The following is a 24,839-nucleotide window of genomic DNA, read 5'->3' on the forward strand; positions in this document are numbered from 1 at the left end:
ACAACAAGCTGCAATGTTCATTACTCTCACTGTTCCTATTATTGACTAATTTTGAGTAAAATCTATGGCTAATTGTCTTTTAACATTTAGTAAGCATACATTAATCTAAATCTTACAAGATCAGATGACACAGGATATGGTCATCTGAAGCATCACTTTATTTTAAGCTCATTTTTAAAGCTAACATATTTTTTGTAAAGGAACAGTTTGGAACAGAGGCCCAGATTATGCCAGGCCTCTCATGGATGTTGTGTGCATAGGCATTGGGGCAGAAAGATCCTGGAGCTGCTGCTGGAGCTGCAAACACAGTCTTGCCTCCTCTTCTTCAAGGCTGGAGAGCAGGTAGGCATCTCCTTGGAACAGCTGGCTGCTCCCCAGAACATGTACCCTTCCTTCCTTCCTTTCTTCCTTCCCGCCTCACTGGATGTGGAGCAAACTACTCGCTGAATACCCAGAAATAAACCTGACCCCGTCTGAAAGTCTGCTGCCTGGAAGTGGAACTGCATGAATAGCCATATTTTTATCTCCTTGCTCTGTGCCTATTTGGGTAAAACTAGTATTTTTCTGAATTTACACAGTGATAGGGCTGCTAGGAAAATAAAAACCAGAAAACAGCAACAGCAAAATATTAATATGGGGATAAGAATTCTCAGAATTAAGAATAAAATTTGATTAAAAGTTATTGCAAATTTTCTTTTAAAATGTTTAATGTGGAAATTTCATTGAAATGTTTATATTAAAAAAAAAAAAAAATAAAGTCTGTTGGGATTTTAAATTTTGGCTGGCCTAAACTCTTCTCTCAGCCAGAACTCCCCTGAATTGCAGTGTGAATAGGATGCACCTATTAGAAGAATTTGGCAACCAACTAATTTTTCTGTTTTTCTTTAAGGAGCAGGTACAGTTTACCTCTCCATAATGAGCAGGTTAATTTGCAGATGAAGCCTCAAAAGCAATGCTTTCAAAACCCACTCAGCTTTCTCCCCAGCTCATTACAGAATATGTTGCAATATCCCCCAGATATTCATACTACAGCTTGTTCTGAGTGTGTAAACTGCTTTGTTCCTAGTTGGTTGAGAGTCTGTAAGCACCCTGGGAGACACGATTTCCTTGTAGGAGATACAGGATGACTACAGGTCAGAATGGCAAGTGAGTCAGTGGGTCTGTGTACATACGTATGTGTATACAGGTACATACATCTACAAAAATATGCAAGAAGTAAGAGTATAAGTATTTGGGGTGCATGTGTTTCTGGTAGGATTAACAGCACAGTAAAAAGGAGAAAAGCCTCCTTTCATTGTTATGACTCAAAATTCTCTGTAGCCAACAGCCCTACAGTACTGGCATGTGGATTAGACATTTGTTGATTTAATCCTGTATGTTGTCCTAGTAGACTTGTATACAAACAGGAAAAATTTTAGAAATATGTTGTTATCACAGCAAGTGAAATGCTCGGTTAAGAAATGAAGTATTTAGTCAAAAAAAAAGGTTATAATGGGTCTGCCATTTATCAGGTTAAAAAGTCTAGGCAATGCCTGTGTTCTGTTTATACACAAATACATTATTGATTTCTAGCAGTTCATTCATTTGCATTAAAAATCTGTATCTAAATATGATCTTCAGTTTTATGCCATATGTACTATGAGCTTGACAGACTAGATGGTATTTAAAAGTGTATGCCTTACATAAGGCAAAATGGAAAAATATTGAAGTTCTGCATTGCAGAAAACAGAAGACTTTTAACAATGCATAGGAATATGCATATGGTTAGATTTTACCTGTTCTCAAGGCACTATATCTACACACTTGAAATGTATCTTCTTTCAACAGCTTTGTAGATTCTGTATCATAATATCACTTCAGACATTTGTTTGAAGGCAGACAGCAACTCTGTTTTAGAAGCAAAGCCATTTAAATCCCATGCAGTCCCAGATTTTTGCATCCAATTCCTACTGCAATGACTACAAGTTTCCATATTACAGAACAAAATAATGCTGTTCTACAGACACACATGTACATAAAACTTTAAGAAAATGTTCTAACGTAAACAAATGAGGTTAAAGAGAATAGCAATAGAGACACCCTCAAGATTTAATTATTCAAAACAATAGTTTATCATCTGTTCCTACTTCTGAGCTACATATGTGTGTACTCCAGAGCTAACAGTGGGGACGGCAAAACACAGTTGCTGCAGTTTGCTCTTGGCTTACAGGAGACCTTTGAAGTTTCTATCCTGGAGACAGCACACACATAATCAACAGACAGGCAGCCAGGTTCAGATCTTCTGCACCCACTGCTGAGGTCTCCTGACTAGCTTATTTAACCTGGTCCCTTTCTCTCCTGCCTTTTATGAATCTGAAGATTCCCAAGCCTCACTTTTTGAAACTTATTTTCTCTTCTTTTTCTATTGGTAGAGTTAGTTGTTTCAGGTAGGTCAGCCAGTTGAAGGGGAAGAGGGCAAAAAAACCTGGAGTGCTCACCGACTAGAGTAGCAGAATTATGTTTACAATGTACATACACAAAATCCCTGGCCTCTATTTGACAGCCAAAACCACATGTTCATTTCCTACTAAAGTCAAGGCTATGTAGCTAAATAGGGTTTATGGATATATACCCAACCCCAGAAAGGAAAAGATGTGATCTTTTACTAGACCATTTACTTATTTCCATTGTGCTCAATGAACATGATTAAATTGTCCTTTTTCTCCTACTGCTGTATATTTAACAAAATATTCTACAAATATTCTACAAATATGCTACAAGATGACAAAATGAGGGTTGACACAGTCAGCCTGACTTTGGAGTACACTAACGTGGACCCTTGTGACAAGGGCTATATCAGAGAGAGACAGCAGGTCTGTGTCTCTGGGCAAAATAAATATTGCTGGGAACAGCAATGGACAGGGACTCATTTTAAATTGGAGTGAAGAAAGTGGAAACAAAGAGGAGCTGAAATAAATGAAAAAACGCAAAGTCAGTGGGAAATCCCAGGATGTGCAGCCTTTCTGAAATTAAGCTACTTTTGCAGACATCTGAAAAGTCTTAGGAAAACAAATGTCCACCAGCACTTGGAACAGCTATCTTTCAGTAGCCCAACAATGCCAACAGCAGCTCATTCAAAAGAGCTGAAAAAGTGAACTTCACTGGCAAAGCTCAAGCAGATGTTTACCTGCAATGAAAGGCAAAGCTGTCATTTTGATACATGAAACAGTGGCTTACAAGAACAGACTGTATTATAGCTGGGATAAAACCTTAACTAACTCACTCTCACTCACATCCTTGTATCTGCTAAACTTGAGCAACTGCAGAGACTTGAGTTGAATGGGAATATACAAATCTGAGCGGCACCTATATATTAGTCAGAATGACAGACTGTCTTACTTTACCCTCCTATGAAGAAAGAGAAATACTTATTACTCAGAGAGAAAGAAGCTGACCCACTGAAGGACCTTCTTATCCATCCCTGCAAGCTTTCTCAAGCAAATCAACAAAACCTTTATGGATACTTCACCAGTATTGATCTAGAGGTCAGCTACCCCAGATAATAATGCTGTCTCTGTACTGTATCCATGCCTAAAACCAGAGATGTACAGGTAAGAATGACTAGTGAAAAAAAAGACACAAAAGTTTATTGACGTAGAACTACTGTAAAGCTTGGACACGGAGGCAAATAATAAAACTCTGAATTCATCTCTAACTCATTTTAACCTGCTGTATGTCTGACTTCCATAAATACATAGTCAAAGGGTTCTGTGGCCATTCTAAGCCACAAAACAGTCATTAATTTCAAACATACCACCCTGTTCATTTCCATGTAAGTCCTCTCTACCGACCCGCCTGACACTCTTTCAAATATTTAAGCCCTGGAACTTTTAAACAAATTCATTGAATTTCACTGGAATTTGAGCACTGATACTCTTTAATCTCCTTTCAAGATTCCAGCCATAGCTTCTTAATGTTTAAACATTTTCTGTAATTTATGAACGACATAAATACTTAGATATAAAAAAAAAAAAAAAAACCCACAACAACAAACCAACTACCACCAACTTTTAAATGAACACACAGGACAGTAAGAGCAAGCACACAAGTTTGTATTTAGGACTAGATCATATTATAGTTTTTGGAAGGATTTACAAGTCTCAACTGCTTGTGTTTGGTGTAACACACATTACGTTTATGTGTACCATTGCCCTCTACAGGATGGAATTTTGGATTTATGTTAGTGTTGCAATTATTTTGCTTTCTAGTAGCAAGCTCACAAAGCAGTACATATTTAATTCCAAAGGTGGAAGTCTGTAATTTTGTCACAGAAGGTTCTAGGTTCCATATCTGATAGCATATTCTGTGACATAAAAGAGGCAACCAAGTATATAATGTTGATCAGCTGTACAAAAACATATTCAGAATCATTTCTTCAAAGCGCAAATACAATTGTAAATATAAATGCAGAAAGCACCTAGCATCTTTACCCCCCAATAATGTTTTTCTTTATATAATTAGTAGTTTGTACGGGACATGTCCAATAAGCACTTTTGACTATCTAGACTATTTTGAAAATATGTCACATTTTCAAAATGTGAAATGTGAAAGGCATTTAAAAAATACAAGTACAAGAAGAAACCTGCAAATACTGATCTGGCATTCTGAGCATATAGTCCTATCATTTTATTTCACCTTTATTTGCATTCACAAACCTGCAACAGCAATTCTGGATACAGAAAAATAAGGTAGTTAACTTTTACAAGACATTACTTACACAATATGCCCATATTTTCACTTAAAATCTGGCCATTGGGCACACTCAGAATGCTGGAAAAGGTCCACAGTGTAAACAAAACCTGAGGTGTGTTTCTAAGCACAAACTGACCCTGAATGAGATCTTAGCATAGCAAATGAGAAATTCTGGCACCTATTAAAAGAAAGGCAAAGTTCTCACGGAATTCTGCTCTGTACTTTATCTGAAATTTCAGGCTTCACATAGTATTTATCTCTGAACTTTAAAGTGCACAAAAATGAGTTTTAGCAGAAACACTGAGATCATCTCAACTTCTATCATTATCTGAAGTATCACGTCTCCAGTTTCATGTAATTTTCAGTTTTCAGATTAAATCAAATAATTTTTATAAAAGACAGACCAAGGGACCACTGCTTCAGATTACTTGTTAAGAAGGTTCCCTTCATTTAGAGATTAAACTTCACTGTGTAAACCTCATACATATAAAAATTGAACAGATACACATAGACTTTCTAAACTGAATGAGACATCCCTATCAGGACTTTCACATGTGTCAGTGGTATATGGATCTATTATTACTATTCATTTTGCTTTGTGTTAATTACAGGAAAGGAGAAATGTCCTTTATGGAAATAAAAGTTCTTTTAAAAAACTACATTTCAGAAAAGCATTGAACAAGACATTAATAACAAACTGAAAGGATAAGCAGAATGGAAGTCTGAAAAATTCTATATTTGTATTATACAGGCATTGTTTTCATTCTTGGCACCTTATTTTTCATGTACATAAAGAGAGCGCAAGCTACAGCAGGGTGAGACAAAGATCAATGCTGAATGTATTACTTGGCATTGGTCAGACTCAGTTTAATAAGAAAAGAATTGATCCATTAAGCTAAACCTAATTCTTGGCCGAAAATGGTTGAAATCTCTTCTTTATAGTGCTAGCTTCATAAAGACCTATAATATTCGGAAGAAACAACTCAGAGCTAAGTTTAATAAGATTAAATGTATTGCAAATATACTTAACAAGAATCTATCAAGTTGTTAATGATTACTATTAATATCAAACAATTTTTGTATAGAATTTTTTATTAGAGTAGTTGTAAAATATAGCCATGTGAAATGCAATATAAAAAGGGGTTTAGGTAATTTGTAACAGCTACAATTGCAGAACCAAAACCTTAACCTATAAGATATAGTAATTTATTTTATCAATCCAGTTTCTCATACAAGTGCAATTCAATTTGTAAAGTATTTAAGTGCCAGTCATTAACACTGTATAGCAAAGTGCAGAAAGACAGAATCTACTATATGTGATTGTGTTATTATATGTGAAGAGACTGCAAAATAAATTACTTTTTCTGTCAGCAAGGCTGGAGACCTATTGTTAAAATACAACTTCAGATTTCTATGAACTACTCTACAAAGCACTGTTTCACAGCGAAGACAGCTAATAGCAGTTGTTGGTAGGTAAGGATGCCCTACCCTGTCAAAGGGACATTTTGACATTCATTTGCCTCTGTCCCTGCTTCCTCGCAGAGCATGTCCCCACTGAAGCCCAGAGGTGCTGTGCGTCACCAGAGAGCCACCGTCCCAAAGCCACTGCAAGCTCCCACCCTGCAGATCAGCCTCCCCAGGTCTGGCAAGCCAGGGAGGAAAATCCCCAGCCCTTGTGAGTAACACCAGTGGTCCCTGCTGAAACGTGTTGGCTGTGTTGCTTTGGGTAGCCAGCATCTTCACTTCTGTGTTGTGCCCGCTCCTTGGACAAATACAGGACCACAGGGCAAAATTTTGCCCATCAAACAGCTTTTATAAATGCTTTTAAACATGTTTTATAGGCAGGATTGTCTCTTTAAACAATATATAAAAGAATGAGAGAAGGAATTACTGCTTCACCTAAGATTTGAACAGAAGAGGACGCAACTGAAATCAATTCAGCAGTGGTTTACAGTCTAGTTACAGTTTTAATTAAGATGACAGTGTGACAAAAATACATCCACACAAAAAATCAAAACTCTGAATACAGGGAAGAGAATTACTGAAACAGTGGGTGAGACTGAATGGAAAACAGCACTGGAGGAAAAGGACAGAGAAGGAAATGGAAAGTACTGAAAGTCAATTATTACATGCCCGAAGGTTATATGCACTGTCTAGCATCAGAACATTATGTGTTAAAATATATATTGTGGATGAAGAGGAAAATGCAAGGAAATTAATTTAGGAAAAAGGCAAATTTAAGGTATAAAAATATAGATGGGGAAGACAACTAGAAAGATTATAGCATGAAGTTAAAAGACAATAACTAACTGATAAGGAAAGCAGACGGAGAAAATGAAAGGAAAAGTTCACGTAAGGTGAAGAAATTGTAAATAAAGATTTTTTTCTTTTCAAGCACGTAAAGAGCATAAGGTCACGGTGAGAAACAGAAGCACACCTATGAAATGGCAAATGGCAGTTTACTAATAGGAAGGAGAAACTGTTTAAAAATGAACTCTCTGTTTTATTGTCCATAAAACAAGGTTGGGTCTGATGACAGGATCAGACATAAATTTTCAGGGGGAGGAAGACTAAACACCAAAGAAAATCACTAACACACCAGAACAGCTCATCAAGAAATTAGAAAGTCTGAAGGTTGATGTAACTCCAGGAATAGACAGAATTAATTCAGAGCTCAGAAAGATATGTCAGAAGAGATGGAGGAATCATTAGCAGATATATTTAAAACCTGTTAGGAAAGATGAGCTGGACTGAAGAGAGGTTAGCGATAACCAGTGTCTAGAAAAATACAAACCCCGACTTCACATCTATGTCACACTCTTGCAACATTATTATTTCAGGAAACAATATGATTAAGTTTGCATAGCTGCAAGAGAAATTGCTAGCATGGCTCACTAAAGGGATATCATGCCTAAAAACGCCCTCAGCACTTTTTTAAGAAGAATTACAAATTATTGATCATAATGGAAGATACAAGCATATATTCCACACTCTTTAGAAAAGCTTCCGATAGATTAACACGTAGAAGACTAGTCTACAAGGTCAGGAAGTGTGGGAACAATCAGTAAGGTGATAGAGTATGTTTGAAAGAGGAAAACTGTTAAGCTAGTCAATGAAAAGAAATGAGATAAATTTTAGGATGACTTAAGTACACTCAGACAGACTAAAAACCTGGCACAGTCAAAGTGTAGACAAGTAAATTCAGTGTAGACAAATTCATGCTAATAAAACTAGCAGCAATTATCAAGCAAAGAGGCTCTACCCCTTTGAAAGGCATAAAATTTGTCTCTCACATTGACGTACTCCATTCATTTCACATTTCTGGTTTTCAGAAAAGAAAGAGGTGACAAGCAAGACCTTGAAACATTAGAAGAATTAAGAAAGGGAAACTGTTTTTTAAAAACCCAGTTCAAATTGCAAATTATGGCAGAAGTAAGCCCCCTGAATTTCCTCTATCGCTGTAATATAAAGTAAAAAGAAAACATGCTGGCATACTTGAGGATCTTGGGGATTGGCCTGAACCTTACAGAAATCAGCGGTTTTCTTCACTGATGTAAATGCACCTTTATGTCAGACTATTGCTTACTTTAGAAAAGTAAAGAATTTTCAGTACAGGAAAAAAATCATACCTCTTAAAAGGAAATCAAGACATTAACTATATGTATGACTGTTACTGTCGGGGTGATGTGCTAAAAAACATGGAACAGAGCTGTCCCACAATTATTTCTCTCTAGCTTTCAACTGTTTGTAAGCCACTAAGTGTTCTTCTCTTTTGGCTGCCCTCTAAAACTACCTACTTTGTTTCTTTGGTTAGTCCTCATTAGCAAGTCCTTTGGTATTTCTGGCAATTCTAATATGAGCACTTCCTCCTCAGTGGAATAAGAATATTGTCTATAAATCAGGGCCATTGATTTATTGGCATAATATTTTAGCAATATTATTCCTCCCATCCCTGTAAGAAACTGATCACTGCCCACTGAAATCAGCTGCGGTATTGCCGCTGCTTTAAGTAGAAGTTGGATCAGATTCAATGGCCAAGTTATCAGGGAAAGCTTTTCATAGATCTGTCCACAATGGCACAGAGATCTCCACAAGAAGTTAAAGGTAATATAGAATCTGGAAATAGATTTAAAACAAACAAAAAACCTTCTAATAGGCATTTCCAAGAATTGTATCTCTCATTAGTCTGTTAATTTCCTCAACTTTGACAGATGCTTCTAAAATTCCTCTCCAGACTTTTAAAATCTTGATTACCCTAGATAGCAGCATATCATCTGCAAATTCCTTTCAAAGTTCACCCAATTTTAAAACATAACAATATTGAATAACACCAGTGCTAATCCAGCACAACTGATAATACCATTGGTACAAGCATCAACTTTATCACTTTAGCCACAATTCTTGGATATACTTGAACATTCCTGTAGATTAGAAAACAGGTTAGTTTTTTCTTCTAAAAAATATATGTTGATTTATACAGATCACAAACTAATCACAACAGAACACTCTAAAACTAGGGACATCTTTTAACTTCCAATTTTCTAGCATAGTAGCTGATTTTAAAAGGAAGTTATAGTAAATGTTTACCAGTGTATTATTTACAAGCAGTGGAATGGTGCAGTGATTGCTACAGAAATGGGAAACTGAGAGTTAAAATGGAAACATATAATGAACAAAAGAAAAGGGAAAATAATTTCTTTAACTTCACCAGCCATGGAAGACAATCTCTCTTATAGTGCAGGTTGGCATGTACCATCTTCAGAAAAAAATGAGGTGAGTGAAAAAACACTTACATGTTTAATCTAGATATAGTTACTGCCAATCTAGAAAATAATCTCTTCAACTAAAAATCAGATTACCTATCTCCAAGCCTTGATATATAAATTCTATTATACCGATGCGCTATGTGTTTTCTCCTTTACCTCCATTTTGGTTTTTCTACTTTCTACACTCCTTCCTAATCAAACACTGCTGCCATTGGCTTCAAGGCAAGATATCATTCAATGCTATTAGAAGTATTGCTCCAAAGTAGAAGAATGGAGTTCATGCCTGTTTGGCTGTTAATGCTTAGATAAAGAGATTTGCCATAAATAGTTTTAGTAAAGCAAAAATTATATATGTACAATTAAAAAAATTACTAAAAATATATGAAGTGTGTGATCTTCAGAAGTACTCAGTTGGCCTAATTCTGTGGTTAATAGTAGAATTCCCACTGACTTCAATAGGTGCAGGGTTAAGCCGGCACAGCACAACTGAAAAACCACTCCATATAGAAAGAACTCTGATCAATGAAGGTTTATTTTTTAATGACTTAACAGCCTGTGAAAAGAGCGTACTGACAGCTGTTTCTCTACACAGCACATCTCATCATGAACCAGTGCAGCCCAACCTTATTTATGAAATTAAGGTACCTCATACCTATCATTTAGAATGAGGAGACTTTTCTACATGTCTCTCCAACCAGATGAGAAAGCTACCAAAATTAACATGAAAAATGGTGAGTTTTATGATTAACGCCTTTCAAGTAGACTGATCGCATAAGACATGGCATGGGCAGCTGACAGTGAAAGCTTTTATTCAGTACCAAGATAGAATAAAATGAGACTATATCACTAGTTTCTGGAAAAGCTTTTGCATCCAGTACTGAATTCTCAAAGTGAGATAGTTTCTTAAAGGCTTAGCAGGAAAAACCAAACCACATTAAAAAACAAACAAACAAACAAACAAAAACATATCTGTGATTTCTGTCATACCTGTGATGTTTCACTTACTGAGGTTTTAAGGGACTGATTTACTCCTGGTAGGTGGAAAACAAAGAGGAGTAACCGAAAACCAGCATTTATCATGCAACCTGATTCATAGAATTCCATTTGTGTTTTCAAATTAAGCTGTTAAACCATCACAGAAAAAGTTACTGGAAAGTATCATCGTGGCTGAACATATGTGTGCAGTGTATGCTAGGCGTAGGTGGCGGACAGGGGAAATTGTTAGTTAAAAAAACCAAATGACTGAAAGAGGAAAAAGAGAAATTATGGTACAGATAATAATATGCCTGTTACACAGTGAATGCTCTTGCATTTACTCTATTTGAAATCTGTTACATGTTATTGTCTGTTTTGATTTTTAATTTTCAGCATGGTCTCCTTCACTGGTATTTGTGTTGAACTCAGGAGTTCCTTGTTTCAAATTGTAGTGGAAACCTCATTTTGAACAATTTAGTCAGGCAATGAAGGAAAGCTGGAGGTAGTCAGGCAGCAGAAGTTTCTGCTATACCCTAGCATGCTGTCTTGATTATAGTGCTATTATAGTTTGCTGTTCATAGAAATCAAGGAATTTATGAATCATTAAAAGGTGCAGGTGATAGAGAAGTTATTATAATAGCATTCAGAAATATTACAGGAACTATCACAAAAGCTACAGTGTTAACACCATTGACTGAATATAAATGCAGTTGAGAAATTACGTGATAGCTGAGGATGTAGATATGCCAAATTTTCAACCAGCCTCAGATCCATCCCTAGTCATTTGCACAGTTTTGTTAAATGGCTACTTTTGTACAAAACTGGTTTTGGTGTATAGAAAATGTACCAACACCCATTAAAAGTGCACTGTGATTGTGTAAAGACCCTGGGCTGGAGTTTGTGAAAATATGGGCTTGTGAATATTAATAGGTCTTATACTACGTTATTCATTTTCTTATCTTTTGCTCAGAATCCCCCGATGTATTAAAAATATATTAGGTACCAACCCCACTAGCCCTTAATTATATTAGCGACCAATTGCCTGCATACACTGCTCATCGCTGAGATTAAGACTTCTTATTTTTCAGTCATTCAACAAGGCTTTTACAGAACAATAGCTGAAGCAGCTCTCTTTGCGTGTGTAAACATCAAGTATTCAATATAGGACATAAAAATTTAGGAAAATCTTTATTTTAGTTATCAGACGACCTGACTTCTAGAAGTCTGACTTTCTGAATTTCAAACATGTCTCCTTAACAACATGAACTAGTACTTAACACGATCTGCTACCACCACCACAGGCATCTATTTTTACTATTTTAGGTGCAGAACCACAAAACTATCAGGACCAAACCCAGACCTATTTAAGCATTATGCTTTCAGAAAGTTATTCAGCTGCATTTTAAAAACACATGTCCTTTGGAAAAAAGCAGTAGAAATTGAACAAAATTCAAGAGAAAGGATGACATTTATTACATGTAAATAGAATTTGTTGTATCCAAAAATTTGCTGACGTTTTTTCCTGGTGTTCCTTACACATATCATTTTAATTGCTTAAATTTCTGCAGGACTCAACAGGGCAGAACCACAGCTATTCTGCTCAGCTGCTATGGAAAGTTCTTAGCTACGGCCATTTTGCTCACATGACATTCTTCCTGCTCCTCGTATTAGCCCTCACATTAGTCCTCTGCTTGGTATTTTTCCAACATCCTTTAAAACAAAGAGTCGAGACTCCACGCAGCACAAAAACAGATGAACCTGTTAACTATAGCCCAATTCCCCTTTATACTCTTTGAACTAGAGAGGCCTGACAGTTCACTGAAGGGGTGCGGCAGGTCAGGTTTGAAGTCCATTAATACAGCTGTGAGAGCTTGCTTGCACAACACCTTTCCATGCTGCCTCTCACTCTAGTTAGAGCTACAGCAAAACTTCCTTTGCTTTGATGGATACGGAAATTAATCAAATGCAGCTCTCAGAATACATTTCAGACAGAAGGAAAATGACTATCTTTACCAATCTGCACCATTTTTTCTTGACTAATGCGTGGAACAAAATAGAAAAAATTCCTCAGTTCTATGCTAGCTATAATACCTTCCTCCCGGGGGCAAATTGGGAAAGTCCCTTAGTTTCTCTGAGTCCCGGTTTATTCCCCTATAACATAGGCCTTCTTGACCAACTGTGCTGCAGAATGTGACCACCTCTCCCAGAGGCCCAGTCATTTAAATATTATGTTCACAGATTCTTACATTTAACAAAGAGCGTCAAGGACTGAGAAAAAAAGCATTTAAAAGATGGTCAGTCCTTTCTTGCGGTGTTCCTCAGCTGCACCTGGCATCATCAAATGCAAAGTATTGGCCTATATGATATACTGCTTGCATAAAATCTTGAAGAACAGCAAGCAAACTATAGAAAAGATGGTATAGGGAAGGAAGTGTTCTCTATCTGTGAGGAGTCATTTAGTTGCTGACAGATCCCTAGTAATAGTAAGCTGTAGTTTTACTCTTCATCCTAATAGCTGGAATAGAGGAATTTATACATACAGGTTTTCACAATGTTTTGTCTCAGAAATATTTATCATTATAAGAGGCAATAGATGACATTCCATAATGCTACCTCTTATTGTAGTTAACACTGCAGGGAGGAAATCTGTCTCTGTCCTCAAGTTCCATTATAATAAAAAAAGCAATAAAAGAAAACTAACAAGTGCATATAAAGTAAATAACTATTTCTGACAAATATGTATTTTTCATCATAGCTGCCAAGTGATGTAATCACTTGCTCTTCTATCACAAATGAGGACCACCACAAACCAGTAATAGTAACAGCTTATTTTTATATAGCACAACACATTTTAATCTGAAAGCTCTCTGTAGAATACAGGCACGATGGTGAGGGACCACAGTCAAAACCCGTCCTACATCTACAGCAACCTACAAAAGAAAGTCAGGAACCCAGTGCAAAAAACTGCCCAGGTTTGAGATCTCAGTCAGTCTGGGTAACCTCTTCCAGTGTTTGATTAGCCTCCCTGTGATAAATTCCTCCAAATACCCAATCAGAATTTCCCCTGCTGCAGCTCGTGTCCATTGCCTCTTCCCCTTTCACTGTGCACCTCTGAGAAATGTCTGGCTCCGTCTTCTCCAAAAGACATATACTCTCCAGTTGCATACAGGTAGACACCAATAAAGTCTCACTTTAGCCTCTTGAAAAATCTAATTTTTCAAGAACATTCCAAAATAACATGTAAGACAAATTACTCTGTACTAAATTTATCTATCTCTGAAGGAGAAAATGTTGTGTCAATCCAACTGGGATTTTAACTTTTCCTCAGAACACTTCTGATAGAATTACTCATTGATAATTGATGAATTTAAATTACTTCTGACAATTAACAAAATTACAAGTGCAAAGTACTGCTTATTGGCAAATACAATGTGCTGGAATCTGCCTGCCTTCTTCATGTAATATTCCCTGTGCTGGCTCCCCAGTGGGATTTTTCACAATAAAATAAGCCAGTTTGTGCCCAAAAAGCACATGACAATAAAGCTTTCCCTTTATACAGCTTATATTGTGCAACACATCTTGTTTACTTATCTAAATGTACATTGTGCACTGCTGGATGTATTCAACATCAGGTCAGAATTATTAGAGAACTGCCACAGTTACATGAACACAAAATCTTTATTTAGCAATAATATGTAACAGAACTTCTGGCAGGTAACATGCCTGCCTGGCAAGGATGTATGCCATACAAATGCAAAAGGGTGGGAGAAGTGAAGACTCTTGACATTCACCTGGTGAAATGCTGAAGATCCGCAAAACCTTCAAAGAATCTGACTAACTCGCAGGATTGGGATGCACGTGTAAAAGATGACAACTGTATGTCAGATGTTAGCACAAGTGTAAAGCCTGGAAGTGTTACAAAACCAACAAATGTTTATGTGTATTTTTTTAAATGGAAGACAGAGTAGAAAAATGACACAGAAACTGACCTTGACAGTTCCACAGGGATAGCACTTCTGTGAAGAGGATCGGTTACTCTCATTGTACTGAGCGCCACAGGGCTGTCCAACATTTTTTACTTCTCAAATGCAATGATCGTTGTGGAGGATACAAAAATGAAGACGCTGTTAAATTTAAACCATTTAAATATGGTTCCTACATAACCTGAAGTTATTGCCCTCATATTTGGCTCTCGAATCCCTGACATCCTTTGCTTCCATTTGGTGGTTTCAAAGACTAACCAGTCAGGTGATGCTGTTTATCTACTTTATACAGTCAAAAAGCACCATGTAAGAGAGAAGAATTAGGCTCCTGCTATTTAATAATTTCTTCTACCAGCTTTGTGCTTTTAACAAAGGATTGATATTGACTTTCCCTTTGGCCTTTGAAACTCCAGGTCACTTAACCAAATATCCCAATGTGTGCATTGGTGTCAGTAACAACACCTGGGAAGATCCATAGCAAAAAATAGCAGAACTATTATCTTGCTGAGGCTTGTTTTTCCCTGTGCAAGTCAATTCCCGCATATTTCACTTGATAAAACGACCTCTTTATTTCTGAATAGATACTTCCTTACCAAATTTGATGCTATACTGTTCATTGCCAAGGAAAGACAAAACCTTCAACCCTTTACCTGACACTTTCTGTCAAAATATGTGACCAGCCTATATAGTGCAGTTGAACACCTTGACCTCAAAGCCTTGTTAAAACATACTTGCATATTTCATTATATTTAAGGCTTGTCTATAAATGGGGCTCCCAACAGTTCAAATTCTCTTAACTCAAATGCTTTAATGAAACTAACAGTGAGGATCAAAGGTCTCTCTCATACTCTGTTTCGTTACTAAATGCATAAGGTCCGGCGAAGCTAAATGTCAGATTCTGACTTGCTTGATTTAGCCTTGCTATTTAGTAGTAATTATGGACAGAAGTCTCATTTAGGTGTATTGATCCAGCCTTTAACATGAGGAATAAATTCAGCAGCTGAGCTATGGAAAACACTGGATGAATTCTCAATTCATGAATCTCTACAAAGAACAAAGAAGCAGCAACACATTTGCCGTAGCACCAATTCTTACACACGGATGTCTGTAGTTAAACATGTTAAAAAAGCTTTTCCTCAGGAAGAAGCCACATCACGCACAACAAAAAACCTGTGGCCCACCGAGAAGCCATGTATGTGGAAGGTTCCAGTCCTGCCTTCGTGGGAGACAGGATCCCAATTCGGGAAAGCATTTAATCATATGTTTCGGTCCATCAGAATTCATGAGAGTCCTTAAGTATGTGCTTATTTTTAAAAGATGCTTAAGTGCCATTGATTTCAAGTACATGTTTAAGTGCTGTCCTCAATATAAATGATTTCTGAAACCAGGGCTGGTGGGAGTTTTATCACTGGTTTTAATAAGAGCAGAACAGGAACTAAAGAATTTTAAGAATCCCAAATGCTTATCCAAATTGAATGGCTACATGACAACAAGGAAAGTGTAATCATATAATGTTGCATATTTACATTTCAGCTACCTAAATAAAGAAATTCTGAAATTAATGAAAATTCCTAAGTGCCTCGTGCTAACAAAAGACATTTATCACCGAAGGGATAAGAACTCCTCTATCTCCGTATCACCCTACATTTTTACCTTTACGTGTATTTTCTTACCTTAGAGGTTTGTGGGGTTTTTTAAGACTAACAATACATTTTTCTGGTTAAATATATTTATTTTTTAAGTTATAAAAAAATCCATAATATAATTCTATGAGAGTTACCATAATAGACTGTAACAGCTGCTATGGTCTATTGTGTAAATAAGTAATTACCGAATTTACAGACTATCATGTAAATATGTAATTATGGACTTTTTAAAATGTGCATTATTTCCTTGATAGTCTATCGTTTAAATATGTAATTACGGACTTTAAAACATGTATTATTTACTCAGACTGCAGCAGCTCCTTGGGACAGAGCTGTTCTGGCCTATTGGGTAAACATGTAATTACGGAAATTTTAAAAATATGTATTATTTATTTGCTAGTGCTGCTGTCAATACATCATGACAGCCATTTTTAAATGGATACCATATAGTCAATATTCTGTCAAGTTTTCATAGGTCACTTTGAGTATCTCTCTGCATGGTTGCAGTGCCACATAGTGAAGCCTTTGCCTTGCTAGGCATCTTACCTCAGGGTCATCAAATGAAAATCAAGCAGGGGACTCCACAGATAGTTCCATTATTTGACCTTTTCCTCAAAGATTCATAAATGCAGTCTAAATAAAATCCTTCGGTCATTTCTTTCACAATGTTAATAAAGTCGAGGATATTTCAATGTGGTTAGGGGTTGGTATCTGATAGAATATTCCTTGGAGATTTTTCAGCAAAGCAGTGAATTTAGTGTAATGCAATCAGTGGGGGGGGTTATTTCTTAATGGCCTCTCAGCTCTGAAACCAAGGATCATGTCTACATTAGCAGATAAGGCAAGGAAACGAGAGATGATCTGTAAAGCAAAACGGTGCTAAGGTCTCAATGTCCGTGTTACATATTTTCAGATGGTTTATTACAGGCTCTGGTCTGGTCCCATGGAAGGAAAACTCCCAAGCAGCTGGAGCACAATACACGTTCTCCTAGCTGATACCTTCTGGTGTAGCTTAATCCAAGAGGAATCCAGTTTTTGTTCTGGGAGACCACTCCCTAGTGAGAATCAAAGTGCTGGAAGTGGGTCTGATCCCTTCTAAACATCATTCTTGATCTGAACTAAAATACTAAGATTCAAAAAATCCACAGAATACACTCAGTCATGCCACTTGCATTCTGATTTCTGTACATCTTAAGCAGGGGACAGGTTGGAGCAGACAGTTCTGTAATTAATGAAGTGTGGCATTTTTGCAATGTTCAAAACTATGAATTCCAGAAATGTTTCAAATGACAAGAGAATATTCTTCAAAGTCGTGGGAAAAAAAAAATGATTAAGGGGGTTTCACTCATCCAAGATGGAACTTCAAAGATGTTATTATTCTGAAAAAAGGGTAATTACCATTACCGTTAAATATTTATGTTTTTAAACTACCCATAGGCCCCAATCAGAGATGAATACTAGGTGCTCTGCAAACATTTATGAATATCCCAAACTCAAAGACTTCACAATTTAAGAAATATTATAAAATATATTATACTTTATAGAATGCTTTTTAGAAGCAAAATTAATGTGTTCTTAGGCCAAAATGCATGCACTGAGTCTGTGATATGCTGTGTCTGCATCTATATATCAATAATTCCAACATTTAGGCATGATTTTCTTAATAGACCATAGCAAAAAGCAGAACCAGAATAACTTATTCCTGTAAATATATAGGACAGTTATATAGTATGGGACTGTTTTACATTTCAAACAATCCTATCCCTACATTGGAAATAGGAGTAGTATTGTCATTTACCTGAAATTATCTCCTCAACTAGAATACGAGAGAGAAGAAAGATAAAACTCATAAAAGAAAAAAATAGCTCACAGAAAAGGTATATTGCCATATTAAGATACATATATTATTCATTTCTACTAATGCCACTTTCTCCATAGTCTACAAGCCTCATGTAATAATAAAGCCCTAAGAGTTCAACCTAAATAGAAAACACTGCATTGGGATGTTTAAACAAGAATACTGATAAAAACAAAATAATTTCCATCCTAATGAGAGATGGTGGGGCATCGGCTGGAGTGAGACTGAGTCCAGCAGTCAGTTCAACCCTTCGGGATGGGTCTGGACTAACTGGAACTTGACCTCTGAGGAACAGGGTAAGAAAGTGGGATTGCTTAGTCCTGACATGAGATGGCAGGGACACAGTAATGTTCTTCAGATGCATGGAAAGACAGAGAGGAGTGAACAGACTCCTCTTTATGTCCAATTTAGATGGGACAAGTGCTAATGGAATGAGAATGGTTGCAAAATGGCTGCAGAAGGTTTTTAAGAATGAAGTAAACAAACTTCCACCAATAATGGCACAGCAATCCAGCCTTTGAGAAAGGTAGATGGCCTCTTGAGATCCTTTCCTGTCTTGTTTCTACTGGACAATATGCTCCAGAACTAATCACAAGCCCACAGCCATAGACTCAGTTTTATGCCTAAAAAGTCAATGAAACCCACTGAAATTTTAAAGCAGAAAGAACTCCAAAATATGCCGAATAATATACATCTGTGATACAGTCTAAGTAAGAATAACATGCATATTTCAAGATCATATTTCATTTTAGTTCCCGTGAACAAGAAAGAACAATACTACCTGTCCAAAGATAACCCCAAAGAAAACTTCACGCTGATGAGTCATTACCTGTGCATAAATAATGCTATTATATGCAACATCAGTATGGCCGATGGTTTGTCAGAGCTCTGACTGCACCAATGGGCTCTGCAACCTCTTCTGCCCCCCACCCAGGGGTCGGCTGCCCATACTCAAGACTGGATCTGACAAGGGGCCAGATTGCACCAGCTTGTTCTAAACTGTGAGAAAGGTGTGAGAACACACTTTCTTACCTCCTTATGTGTATCAGTAACATGTATGTTATTTTTAACTTTAAAAAGGTCCCACGCTATTTTTGAAAGGCAGAAAAAACTGTTTCATCCAAACCTACCATTCATTAAGCAAGAGAAAAAAGCTGACAAGCAAATGTATAGGAGATAGGAACCGCAGCCTAAACAAATGACAAATGTAGGCCCTGTTAAAGTGAGAAACAATACTCCACATCTGGAACCCAGGAGCTTTGAAATCTCCAGCCATGAAGAGGATTTTCAGCTCTCTGTGACAAGTTCCACTGATGATTATGGTTATTCTGTAATAATAACCCTGGTTTTCTAAAACTAGTTTGAAATTCTTGTTCTCTGGGCCATGGTACTTCACCACTTGTGCACTGCAGGTTTTAGGAACTTGTAGGAAGACTATGCTACTCACTGCAGGCTTGGAACTGAGCGATGGGGTTTCCTTCCAGGACCTGAGAATCTGCTATACTCCTTGCTCTTTTGAGCTGTTTATTCTGGAGCTCAGCCTGCATTTGCAAGGTCATGCTGGATACTACTCGTCACACTATGTTGCTTATGCGTGAAATCCTCATTTTGTGCAAAGCACACAAATATATATTCATGTCATAGTATCTTAATGTCCAGGGATAGTTTGAGCATGCCAAAGTGAGGGTGGCTGCCACACGTGCTCTGCGTTCTGGTGGTAAAATAAGGCAAAGCAGAGAGTTGTCAGTATGAGGCTGGAAATCTTATGGGAAGGTTAACATAGCTGCACTTCTGGAGCTAAGTGGCTGGTACAAGAAGATCTTGCCTTCTGTGTCTGCAATTAGTTATGTGTGAAGTAGACATGCCAAAATTGGAAGCTGTGTCCATTTTGTAACAGTAATTATTATTGTGAAGCCATTTTCTAGGTGGGATTATGGGCACTAAACCACTGGGACTGACTGTGCTGCCCACGCGTTAAATCCTCATTTTGTGCTGACTTAATGAAAAAGATAGTTTCTTGTAATATGTCCTGTTTTGTCAGTTGCGCCTACATAATAGTATAGGGATGCTTTCTTTGTGCTTAATACACGCAGTGATAATTTTTCCACATGCTCTTTCTGTAAATGTTCCACCACAAAACATTGTGTTAAACTGGAATTAAGGTTGTAAATGTGAATTAATAAGTTTGAGTAAATTCTGTTCTAATTGACTGCCCATACAACCTCACTGACATCCATGGTGAAGAAGCTACTGAAGCTTATCACAAGCTGGATTCTTATCCCAGAAGTGCTACTCTGTCTCCACATACAGGGGTATGACAGAGAATAAAATCCTCTGTTGAAGTTTGTAAGAAACATGCTGGAGTATCAGGAATGCAAGACTCAACTCACACCTCACAAACATAAAGGACAGGATTGCAAAAGCACTCATCAGTGGCCTACATCTGCTCTCATTCGAGTAAATGGCATTTTTACCACTGACATTAATGACAGTAGAACTAAGCCAGTAATAGGTACTTTTGGAAGTCCTATCCTCTGTCATTTGAAATAAACAAAACAATTCAGATTTCTTCTGTTCTCTCATCTAACCTATTTGTAAAGTCTTATCAGCCTTTCACCTATAGTTACACCACAGGATGAACCATACATCACAGCGATCCCAAATTTACATTATGTTCCAGACACATAAAATACATCCTACTAGCAAAATCTCTATTAATTCCTTGAGGAATCAACGTTGGTATTATTTTTCTTCTTAGCCTTCACAGATCTGTCCATTCTTGTGGCTGAAATTAAAATATTTATTTTCTTTCAGTTTCATAAGATCATATTTTATGGTTAACGTGTTAGGAGAGAGAACAGTATCAGCAAGTAAGCAAATCAGACAATAATTAACAGAAAATTAAATAACAGTAATTAATAAAGAAAGATACCTTCCAACTAGTCTCTGAACGATAATACAAAAATTCACAACGGTGTTGTGAAGCTTGGTTTACTCCTACTTGTAATTTACTTTGAGGTCTTATCATAAAAGGTGTTCAGAATTGAAAAATATCATTATTAGCATAAACATGAGGTATGTTCTATTTATTTTGTGTATTAATTTAGTAGAATATATTATTACACAACTTTATACTGTAAGCACAAGGTCACACAGGATATGACTTGTCACACTGTGTTGCCTATGCATGAAATCCTCATTTTGTGCAGAGCTCCAAAATATATATTCATGTCAGAATATCTTACTGTCCAGCGACAGCCTGAGAGTTTCATTCTATTACATACCGGGGAAACAGACTCAGCATCATTGGAGAGGTCTCCTCTCAATACCCAAATGAACTGTCATTAATCAAAAAACTACAAACGCTCATCAAAAGGGAACCGGCCCCATTAACGCTCTCTTCAGTCTGAGACAAAATTATACCCATGCTGCTAGCATTTTTTTATCATTTCTGTGTGACTATCCCAGTCAAAGAGCCAAAATATGGCACTGATTTTATAGTTACTAGAAAACTGAACCTAACTTTACTAAACACATTAAATGAAAGAAATTGTTTCTAGGGATGGAATTTCAATGGCACCGCCAGTGTTGCATTAACTGCAGAGATCTCAAGACAACCCTGGAGATAACATGACCTTCTCCAAACTTCCAATCAGCCCGGTAAGCATACATTAAAAGTTCAAGCTTTGCTTACACTGAACATACCAGTGTTTGTAGTTTGATAAGCACAAGTTCCTACCTAACTCTTTTAACTGCCTACCTGTCAACTCTTCATTATTTTGCCCAGCTTTAAATGTTTTTCTCCTCTAAACACATCCATACTTAAGAAGCAGAAAGAAAATTCTTTTAATTTTAAGTCTCAAGGAAGCCTTTTTTTTTACCAGACATAAAATTGAGATTATTGTATAAGCAGTTTCAAGTGGGACAGCTTGCTCAACAAAATCCTTAAATCTGAGGAAATGTCAGTTTTCATTAAGAAAATAAATATTACCTTGGTCTTCAATAACATGGCAGAAATCAGTAGCAGTTTAGAGATCAGAGCAGATAACCAGTGTAGCCTCCAGACCAGAACAGCAGGTTTGACATGATATTCAAGTAAATAGCCAGAACAGAACAGCAATTAACAGTTAACAGGCCACTTAAATTAAGAGCTTTCCTTGAGAAAACAGCCTCAGACCTTCAGAGACTCTAGGAACTGACAGTTCAAGCAGGAAGTAAAGTGGCAAAAAATCAAAGTGTATGGGGAATTTCCTCAACAGGCCTTTTATCCACAGACTGTACAAACCCAGAAATGCCTGGCCTGAATGCAGATGTGGGGGAATGTGGCTGCAGAGAGGAGGCAATAAAGAGGAAAAGAAACAAGAGATTTTGACCAATGGCTTTCTGAGCAATGAAAACATAATTTTCTTTGCTGAACGTCTTCAGAGCCAAAATTCTGCACGGTTTAACACTTAGCACTAACCTATGCTTTGTAACTTTGCCATCCAACTTGCTGCCAACAACACCTGGTAATGCAAGACAGCTGCCGAGGGTTTGCAGACAGACAGGGACCTTGTGCAACAGCTATCCCTTGCAGGCCACTGCGACGCTCTGGCACTGCACCGTGTGCTCCCACAGACCCAGCAAAAGCCACAACCACTCCCGAGTATCAAACCCACAGTCACTGCACAAGCACACCCAGCAGTGGCACCCATATGCATCTCCACATTTCTATTTGCCTCATTGTTTTAGCCCACCAAGACCATGTTGATACGAACACGGGCTTCTCAACATCACAGCAGTAAATGGTTGTAAAACCCACTGCCTTGGGAAGGGCCATCGACAAGCATGAAGAGTGGATGTCTCAATCTCTCAGAGTCCCAACACCCTTTTTGTTTACAGTGCCTCATAACTCTATAATATCAAGGATTTTTCTTTCATTTGTGAATGTGACCTCCACAAACTTTTAAAGTCAAACAGTTCAAAGAGAAATAAAGATGGATGTATCTTTTCTACCTCTCTCGGTCTCACATAGCTCAACACACTCTGAATTTGGGACATGTGGGAACACAGCCCCAGATGTACAGGTAGATTCAGCACGGTGTCAGAAAAAGTGTGGAACCAGCCGACGGCCTTCCCCAGCCCCCATGTCCTACTACCACAGTACTCATGGTGCTGGTCCTTCTGCTCCCAGCCTCTGCCCTGACAAGATAGCCTGCAAAACGCTGGGAGCAATACACGCGTGTTGCCACCTCCCCAGCGCTCTGATACGGGGCTAAGTGCGGTTCAGGAGGACACACAGCCCGTGTGTTCGTAGCACAGAACCAGGGGGCGGCACTGCCTGTTAGCCAGATGCAGGAGGGCAGAGGTGCCAAATTAGTTTTACAGCTTTCAAGCACTGAGATGTGTCTGGGGCCAGGGGACTTTTTGATGGACGCATGGGAGCAACGCTTGCAGGCGGCTTGAGAGTCATTTCGTCATTTCACAGCAGTGCCCCGGGGTGGAGCCCAGCATCATATCAGCAGTCTGGGGGCTGCTTGTTGGCAGGGAGAGGGCCCCAAGCGCCTTTCTGGCTGTTCCTTAGGGCCCACTGGGTGTGGGGGGTGCGGTTTTGAGGAACACCAAGAGCAGCTAAACCTGCTACTTCGTCGAAGGGAGGTTGGGGGCAAAAGGGGAGGGGGACGGAAAGTGTTGTTTTGATGCGAAAAGACTGGGGGTGATGCTGTTTGGGGGTGAAGCTGTTTGGAAGCGAGGGCATTTGGGAGAGAGGGAGACTGAACAAAAGCACTGGAGGCAAGGATGTTCGGGAGCAAGGGCTTTTGGAGGCAAGGATGCTTGAGGGTTTTTGAGGCTACAGGCACTCGGGAGCAAAAGCATTTAGGGCTAAAAGCGTCTGCACAGCGGAAGCATTTGGGGGAGAGGGCATTTTGGGGCAAGGGCACCTGGCAGCTCGAGTGCTTGGGGGAGAGGGTGTTTTGGGGCGAGGGTCTGGGTGCTGCTGCCAGCTCCCGACCGCCTCCTCTGGTCCCCCACGCTCGCTCTGCGCTGCGGCTCTCGGACACGGGGCGCAGGAGCCGCATTCAGCCCCCTCCGCCCTCGGCTCCTTTCCTCCCACCGCCGCCCATGCCGGGGCCTCTCGCTCCCCAGGACCGGAGCATCGCGAACGGGCACGGCCAGCGGCAGAGTCCCCGTCCCCCCCCCGCTGCGTCTCCCGGGCCGGGCAGCTGCCGGGGCCCGGCGGCAGCGGGCGGGCGGGCGGGCGGGCGGGCGGGGGGCGCGGCGGGGCCGGCCGCGGGGGCGGAGCCGCCAGTCAGCGCCGGGCGCCGTGACCCCGGGGCGGGGAGGCGGCACCGCGGCCGCGGGGACGGAGCGCGGCCGCCCCTGCCCGGCGCGGCGAGCCCGGGGGCAGCGCCTACAGCCCCTGTGTCCCCCCCGCTCCGCGCCTTATCTCCCCACCCCCCCCGCGACACAGACACACACAGACACACACACACACGGCACGGCACCGGGCGGGGGGAGCCGGCTCGGCCCCCGCCCGGGGAGGGCTGGGGCGCGGGTCCGGCCGCCGCAAGCTCCGCACTTACCCGGGCCGCGGCGAGGTGTCGGCGGGCGGGCTCCGGCAAGCCGCTACTGCGGGGGGCCGGGGGGGGCCGCTCGGCTTTGGGGGGGGTTCCGTAATCCAACGGGCTTTGGGCTGCCAAATGTAAACACTCCGCCATGATTTCTTTGTTTAGATAATTGAACCTGCCTCCCTCTCCGTCGCCGACTCTCGCTCGCTTTTATTTATTTATTTCCCCCCCCTCCCGTCATCATCATCATCATTATGGCTTGTGTGGGGTGTTTGTTTTGTTTCGTTTTTTTTTTTTTTTTTTTTGTTTAGTTTTTTTTTTTTTAAAAAAAA

General features: G+C 39.2%; 1 long non-coding RNA gene across 2 annotated transcripts in view; it reads right to left on the reverse strand.

Moving 5' to 3' along the window:
• The window catches only part of LOC116960813, a 517,030-nt gene extending 492,415 nt beyond the window's left edge, over positions 1-24,615 (reverse strand). For both annotated transcript variants that reach the window (XR_004406602.2, XR_004406601.2), the window contains exon 1: positions 24,523-24,615. This is a non-coding gene — a long non-coding RNA (uncharacterized LOC116960813). The remainder of the gene's footprint in view (positions 1-24,522) is intronic.
• Positions 24,616-24,839: the final 224 nt, after the last annotated feature.

Source organism: Tyto alba, unplaced genomic scaffold (genome assembly GCF_018691265.1).
Source record: "Tyto alba isolate M040663 unplaced genomic scaffold, T.alba_DEE_v4.0 Super-Scaffold_16, whole genome shotgun sequence".
Classification (NCBI taxonomy): domain Eukaryota; kingdom Metazoa; phylum Chordata; class Aves; order Strigiformes; family Tytonidae; genus Tyto; species Tyto alba.